The sequence below is a fragment of the Electrona antarctica genome (genome assembly GCF_951216825.1).
Source record: "Electrona antarctica genome assembly, chromosome: 3".
Taxonomy (NCBI): Eukaryota; Metazoa; Chordata; class Actinopteri; order Myctophiformes; family Myctophidae; genus Electrona; species Electrona antarctica.
In genome coordinates this window covers 26,627,735-26,635,234 of record NC_136808.1, presented here as the reverse complement: position 1 = coordinate 26,635,234, position 7,500 = coordinate 26,627,735, and the positions used below count along the sequence as shown (strand labels likewise).

General features: G+C 49.5%; 1 protein-coding gene across 1 annotated transcript in view; it reads right to left on the bottom strand.

Moving 5' to 3' along the window:
* Positions 1-7,500, bottom strand: part of adamtsl3 (ADAMTS-like 3) — a 207,147-nt gene that overhangs the window by 117,901 nt on the left and 81,746 nt on the right. The window lies entirely within an intron of this gene.

Here is a 7,500-nt window from a genome sequence, read left to right as displayed (position 1 = left end):
TTCCAGTCACAGTTAGACATCAGCTTCCCAATCAGTGGAGCTGATCCATAATACGGCCACACATGTGCAAGACTAAAGCTACATGAAATGATACTGTATAACTGGAGAGAATACAGACTATGTAGGACGTTTTAATGTATTTATATTGTATAATGCATGTATAACTGGAGAAAATACAGACTATATGTAGGACGTTTTAATGCCAATCTGGAGTGTCATAAAAAAGTGAGAAACAGAAGTTGTTCGTCTTTTTCCCCCCATAGTCGAGAGGAATTTAAATCAGTGATTCTCAAACTCTTTATATTTCAAGGTTACTATGCATTATAGACCCATGAGAGGACAGTGTACAGTACAAATATGGTGTACTGTACACTCTCACAATAATACATTAGTTAGGGACCCCCTGGGATCCCCTCAAGGACCTCTGGGGGTCCCCGGAACCACTGATTTAAATCATCGCCTTTAGGCAAACACGTACGCACGCACGCACGCACGCACGCACGCACGCACGCACGCACGCACGCACGCACGCATGCATGCATGCACACACACACGCGCACGCGTGCGTGCACTCAAGCAGGCACACATACAAAAATGTATACACACACGCGCACACACACACACACACACACACACACACACACACACACACACACTCACACACGCGTTCCTAAAAAGGACACTTCACCAAAAAAAATATGTTAATGACGTTTAGAAGATTTACACTTTCCTGGGGTCTTTATGTGCGTAATTTGTGGTTTTAGATATTTTTGATTTTAGCAGTGAGCCCAGTGTCTCTGATGTCATGGACACTGGGTTCACTTACTTCCTGGACTACATGTTGTCTCAGTAAGACAGCCCTCCCCTATCCAACAAGGAGGAGCAGTGCACCAAAGCATTATGGGAATTGTAGTCCAGGAAGGAAGTGAGCCCAGTGTCTATGACATCAGAGACACTGGGCTCACTGCTAAAATATCTAAAACCACATATGACAGCGATCGGTGGCCAATTACATTTCATTGCTGGGCTCCTTGACATGACCACTGATATAGAAACGTAGGTTTTTCAGAAAACTCATGATTTAGAAGACATTATTTGTGTAGAATCTGGTCTAATTATTTAGACACTGTCCCATCATACAAACTGCTAGAGCCACTCAGCCAGCCCGCTATGCTCTGTGAGTCTCAGTCTCATCTCAGCACAGCTGATTATTATGTTTTGATTAGATGTGCGGTCATGCTCGTTTGGAGCACGGGTAGATGGCCATTTCATCCAATCAGATTTCTTCCATGTTGTATAATAACGGTGATTGTCCTTTCCGTTGGCTGCTCGCAGCGTGCTATCAGCCAATCACAGTTCCAGCCAGGCATGGACCCATGCAGCGGCCTCTTATTAAAGTACATTGTCTCTACTACCTCTGGCAGACGTCCAAGCCGCGAGAGAAGAAAAGAGGTCAATTGATATAAGGACGCACCTCAATCTGCCAAGGAGAACAAGCACAACGTTACAATTCCACCACAGGCCGGCCATTGTTTCGAGCCAGCACATTGAATCACTAATAGCCCAGGTCTGTTCCTTGAAGATCCGTCTTTCTTCTTGGCATCTGCGCTCCACCGCAATCGCCCTCAGGTAGATGTCGTTGTGTAAGTACGTGCACTTACAGCCTCACCCCATCGTCTAAGGCGGTGACACGTGAACTATTGCTAACGATTAAAGTGCCATTTAAGCCTCTGCTGCGCAAGCTACACGCCACACGTAATTGTATAGCATATAGCGGTTAGCTTCAGTAATTGTATAGCATATAGCGGTTAGCTTCAGAGCAAATCAGTCATCTGTTTCTGGTTAATTATTGTGCAGTGCATACAGGTCTTACAGTGCTGTGTAAGCATTGCCATCTGGAATAGAAAAAATAGAAGCTATAAATAATGTACAAAACTGCTAAAACAAGAAGAGACACGACCGTGGTGTAAAGCAGTGGGGTTTGATTATTATTATTATAAAATATACTTCAATGTGACAAATTGTGCACTTGTAGATCGGCCATTTTCAAAGAATTTCAAACATTTTCAAAACATTTCATGCAGATTTTGAAAAACTTGAAACGTGAAACATGACTTCCTGCGCAATGAGTACCTTCTACGTTTGTGTACTTTTAAGTACATTTTGACACCAATACTTTTGTACTTTCAAAGTTTGAATACCAGACATTTATACTTATATTTGTAACAGAGTACCTATATGCAGTATTGATACTTTTACTTGAGTAAAACATTGAAGTAGTAGTGGGAAAAAAAAGTACGTCAATGTTTTACTCAAGTAAAAGTATATTTTTTTCCTGGAAAAGAAAAATCACACCCGTGTGAACTGAGTGGTGCAACTTCCGGAACTTCCAGGCCCAGGGTGCCAGCCCGGTTCCGGCGAGCTGCCCCGCGTCCGAAGCGGTCGAGAAATTACAGAGTTACTGTGTGGGGGAATTAGCAGACACCTCTCTCTCTCTCTCTCTCTCTCTCTCATTAGCAGGCAACAGTGCAACACTATCTCTCTCTCTCTCTGTTTCTAGCACAACAGTGCCACTTTTTCCCCTACTGGTACATAGGGACATAGCTGTTTCTTGGAGTGGTTGCACCACTCAAAAAAGACGCTAATGTAGAAAAGTGCCTAAGCTGTTGTAGGACAATGTAGAGCTGTTAGGAGAAGATGAGGCAGTAATAGTATGAGTGCCTAACAATGAGGATTTGTCAGCTTTAGATTTGGATGAATTCCCTGTGAATCACAGCCATCCCTTTCAAAGAACCACTTTCTCTCCGACACCTTCCTGTCCAGTGACTGATTATTGGAGTCACGACCGTGTAAGCGCTGAGAATGAATAGTACTCTTGACGGGGGAATTGAGCATAAGCTTTTTTCATAACTCTCATAGCTCTCTCTCTCTCTCTCTCTCTCTCTCTCTCTCTCACTCTCCTTCTGACCTTCTCCCTTCCATTGTTCTGGGTTTGGGCGTGTTCTGCAGCCCATGTATGATTATTACAAACATAATGAACTGCTCTTTGAAATGTGGAGAGCTCTTTCAAAAAAATGGGTGCGTCAGGAAAAATCGGTCCTGTTCAGGCTTATTCATCTCAGATATGAGTTATCAAAAATGATACTGATACACCATGGGCCCCATCTTGCACCACCCCTTATCCCTAAACTTATTTGCCATTTTTTTACTATTTTGAAAAACATTTTAAAATAGTTCAACTAGCCGTTCTACATCGACACGTTGTGAGCTTGTAGATCGGCTATTTTTTCGAAATAGTAAAAAATTGCAAATAGGTTTAGGCATAAGGGGTAAGGCGTGGCGCAAGATATAGCCCCATGTCTCAATTCATATGGTCTGTTCATTAGTATGTCTAACCAACATATGGACTAATGCCTGCTAGTATGTCTAACCAACATATGGACTAATGCCTGCTAGTATGTCTAACCAACATGGACTAATGCCTGCTAGTATGTCTAACCAATATATGGACTAATGCCTGCTAGTATGTCGAACCAACATGGACTAATGCCTGCTAGTATGTCTAATTATGGACTAATGCCTGCTAGTATGTCTAACCAACATGGACTAATGCCTGCTAGTATGTCTAACCAACATGGACTAATGCCTGCTAGTATGTCTAACCAACATGGACTAATGCCTGCTAGTATGTCGAACCAACATGGACTAATGCCTGCTAGTATGTCGAACCAACATATGGACTAATGCCTGCTAGTATGTCTAATTATGGACTAATGCCTGCTAGTATGTCTAACCAACATGGACTAATGCCTGCTAGTATGTCGAACCAACATGGACTAATGCCTGCTAGTATGTCTAACCAACATGGACTAATGCCTGCTAGTATGTCTAACCAACATGGACTAATGCCTGCTAGTATGTCTAATTATGGACTAATGCCTGCTAGTATGTCGAACCAACATGGACTAATGCCTGCTAGTATGTTTAACCAACATATGGACTAATGCCTGCTAGTATGTCTAACCAACATGGACTAATGCCTGCTAGTATGTCTAACCAACATGGACTAATGCCTGCTAGTATGTCTAACCAACATATGGACTAATGCCTGCTAGTATGTCTAACCAACATATGGACTAATGCCTGCTAGTATGTCTAACCAACATATGGACTAATGCCTGCTAGTATGTTTAACCAACATGGACTAATGCCTGCTAGTATGTCGAACCAACACATGGACTAATGCCTGCTAGTATGTCTAACCAACATATGGACTAATGCCTGCTAGTATGTTTAACCAACATGGACTAATGCCTGCTAGTATGTCTAACCAACATATGGACTAATACCTGCTAGTATGTCTAACCAACATAATGGACTAATGCCTGCTAGTATGTCTAACCAACATATGGACTAATGCCTGCTAGTATGTCTAACCAACATATGGACTAATGCCTGCTAGTATGTCTAACCAACATATGGACTAATGCCTGCTAGTATGTCTAACCAACATATGGACTAATGCCTGCTAGTACGTCAAACCAACTTATGGACTAATGCCTGCTAGTATGTCTCAAGGACTATAAAAGCAGACATGAAGCGAAGACCGTACGGTGGACTCCATGTTGCTCCCTGGAAGGAAAGAAACATGCGCAATGGGCTATATGCAGCCAACACTTACGCGTTCAGCTTCCTTGGTCTCAATTGCGCATGTTTCTTTCCTTCCAGGGAGCAACATGTACGGTCTTCGCTTCCTGTCCTCTTTTAACCCCTTTTGGTGTTTTAAGCATTATGTTATGCTTTAGATGTTGAAAAATAGCAGATCTACAAGCTCATAGCGCGGCACCGAGTGCCGCGCTACGAGCTTGTAGATCTGCTATTTTTGAAAAATCGTGAAAAGGTGAACACCCTCTGTTCCTACCCGGAAGGAGGAGTGAAATCGCCTCATGCGCTTTTGAGCAACTTAATGCAAGTGGATGCGAGGATAAATCTGGTGACGTCTCTATTAATATATACTCTAAGGTTGTACCAAACACACCCGCCTGTCTCTCCCTGTCCCTCTGCATGGCAGGGGCTGCCTGCCAGCCTCCCCCTGTCTCCCTGTCCCTCTGCATGGCAGGGGCTGCCTGCCAGCCTCCCCCTGTCTCCCTGTCCCTCTGCATGGCAGGGGCTGCCTGCCAGCCTCCCCCTGTCTCCCTGTCCCTCTGCATGTCAGGGGCTGCCTGCCAGCCTCCCCCTGTCTCCCTGTCCCTCTGCATGGCAGGGGCTGCCTGCCAGCCTCCCCCTGTCTCCCTGTCCCTCTGCATGGCAGGGGCTGCCTGCCAAGCCTCACAGTGGCACGGCAGACAGGGTGCATGGTAACACTATACACAGCGGGCTAGGCTCCATGGAAAATGGAACACATTGTTGGGCCGGTTCGGCTTGACAACATGCATGGAGGTTTCAAACAACCCCCAGAATGCTGTATGTCATTTTCAGCAGCCCTTTAAACCCATTTAAACCCGAGGCCGGCCGTAATCTCACCCTATCTCCCTTAGAGATAGGGTGAGAAGTTCAGTCACACGAGAGAGACTCAGAGTACAGTCGCTGCTTCTTCGCCTGGAAAGGAGCCAGCTTCGGTGTTTCGGGCATCTGGTTAGGATGCCTCTCAGGCGTCTCCCTAGGGAGGTCCTCGAGGCACGTCCCACTGGGAGGAGACCCCGGGGAGGACCAAGGCGCAGTTGGAGGAAACACATCGACTCACTGGCCTTGGAACGTCTCGGGATCCCCCAGGAGGAAGTCACTAATGTAGCTCTGGAGAGGGAAGACTGGAGCTCTCTGGTGGCACTGTTGCCCCCACGACCCGAATACGGATAAGCGGTTGAAGATGGATGGATGGATGGATGGATGGATGGATGGATGGATGGATGGATGGATGGATGGAGACCTGAGGCTGATTCCTTGGCTTAATGCCTTCACAAAGATTTTTCAAGCCTGCAGTGATGAGCCTGCAGGCATGAGCCTGCAGGCAGCCTGCATGGGGCCAGGGACGTGCACACATAGACATCAAAGGGGGGCTTCAGCCCCTGCCCTTTTACCCGTCTGTAAAACAACAGCTCCAGACCACGAATGCAGCATTTACTATGGTGGAAGAAATGCCAATGCCACTCCTTTCCATGCCATGTCGGAAGGCAGCATTCAGGAGAATTGCTTTTTTTCCCGAAGTCTCCTGAACGTTTACACAGTATTTTGCATTGAACACATTTGTTTAGAAATCCAATGTCGTTACACTAGATCTCCACTAGATAAAGAGTGCCGAAAACAGCTGATCTATAAGCTCTCAACGCGCCGCAGCGCGACGCGTTGTGAGCTTGTAGATCTGCTTTTTTTGTCCAAAAGTGCTCTCTTTAAAAACAGGATTTCAGCCCGAGCCCATCTAACACTCTCTGCACGTCCCAAGCTGCCTGCATGGGGCCAGGCAGTGGGTAGTTACCCACTCTGTGGTGCCAACGTGATCCTGGCAGCTGGCATGGGGGCCAGGGGGCATGGGGGCCAGGCAGTGGGCATGGGGGCCAGGCAGTGGGCATGGGGGCCAGGGGGCATGGGGGCCAGGCAGTGGGCATTGGGGCCAGGGGGCATGGGGGCCAGGCAGTGGGCATGGGGGCCAGGGGGCATGGGGGCCAGGCAGTGGGCATGGGGGCCAGTCAGTGGGCATGGGGGCCAGGGGGCATGGGGGCCAGGCAGTGGGCATGGGGGCCAGGGGGCATGGGGGCCAGGGGGCATGGGGGCCAGGCAGTGGGCATGGGGGGCAGGGGGCATGGGGGCCAGGCAGTGGGCATGGGGGCCAGGCAGTGGGCATGGGGGCCAGGGGGCATGGGGGCCAGGCAGTGGGCATGGGGGCCAGGGGGCATGGGGGCCAGGGGGCATGGGGGCCAGGCAGTGGGCATAGGGGGCATGGGGGCCAGTGGGCATGGTGGCCAGGGGGCATGGGGGCCAGGGGGCATGGGGGCCAGGCAGTGGGCATGGGGGGCAGGGGGCATGGGGGCATGGGGGCCAGGCAGTGGGCATGGGGGCCAGGGGGCATGGGGGCCAGGGGGCATGGGGGCCAGGCAGTGGGTATGGGGGCCAGGGGGTATGGGGGCCAGGCAGTGGGCATGGGGGCCAGGGGGCATGGGGGCCAGGCAGTGGGCATGGGGGCCAGGGGGCATGGGGGCCAGGGGGCATGGGGGCCAGGCAGTGGGCATGGGGGCCAGGGGGCATGGGGCATGGGGGCCAGGCAGTGGGCATGGGGGCCAGGGGGCATGGGGGCCAGGGGGCATGGGGGCCAGGCAGTGGGCATGGGGGCCAGGGGGCATGGGGGCCAGGCAGTGGGCATGGGGGCCAGGGGGCATGGGGGCCAAGCAGTGGGACATTGAGACTGGGCCACCCCTCCTGTCATCCTGACATATGAGCCTAAAGAGATGTCAGCCTCCAGCCCAAGAGCTAGCACTACACGCACTCTTCCCACCCTGGGGAGCAATC